The sequence below is a fragment of the Octopus bimaculoides genome, chromosome 3, assembly GCF_001194135.2.
Source record: "Octopus bimaculoides isolate UCB-OBI-ISO-001 chromosome 3, ASM119413v2, whole genome shotgun sequence".
NCBI lineage: Eukaryota > Metazoa > Mollusca > Cephalopoda > Octopoda > Octopodidae > Octopus > Octopus bimaculoides.
Window position 1 is genome coordinate 71,348,830 of NC_068983.1, and position 560 is coordinate 71,349,389.

Consider the following 560-nt stretch of genomic DNA (forward strand, 5'->3'; position numbering starts at 1 on the left):
TATATGTATATATATGTATATACATATATACATATATATATATATACTCTCTCACTCTTCCACCTTGACTCTCTCGTTGCTCACACGAGACTAACAGCTATTCTCTTTCTTCCACTTCCTTCCTAAAGACAAGACATGCTTTTGTCTGTCTCTTTTCAAAGCTCGTTTTTCCAAGCGTTCACCACTTCACATCGTCTCGGCTTAACAGCCCTCACCGTTTCTTTTTACTGTTTTGTTCTCACTGTCCTGCTTTTGTTACCATTTTCACCCTTCAGAAAAAATCCTAAATTTTATTTAATTTGCTTTGCAGGAAGGACTGTTTTAATCAAGTCGCGTCTTGTCCTTACCTTCGAAACACGGAGTAGATAAAACAGGGGACAACTGATGAATGGAATGTTTTTTTTATGGTGCACGTCTCGTTTCTCTGTTTGTTTCTTTCGTTGTTCGAAAAAAGTTCGTTTTCTGTATTTTTGTTTTCTATGTTCTCGTTTCTCATTCTGTCCACTTTTTTATGTCCTGTACCCATATATTCAAGTATATATACATATATATTTAGGTAT

General features: G+C 35.4%; 1 protein-coding gene across 1 annotated transcript in view; it reads left to right on the forward strand.

The window, feature by feature from the left end:
- LOC106868055 (uncharacterized) overlaps nt 1–560 on the forward strand; it is a 675,046-nt gene that overhangs the window by 522,645 nt on the left and 151,841 nt on the right. The gene's annotated exons all lie outside the window — the stretch shown is intronic.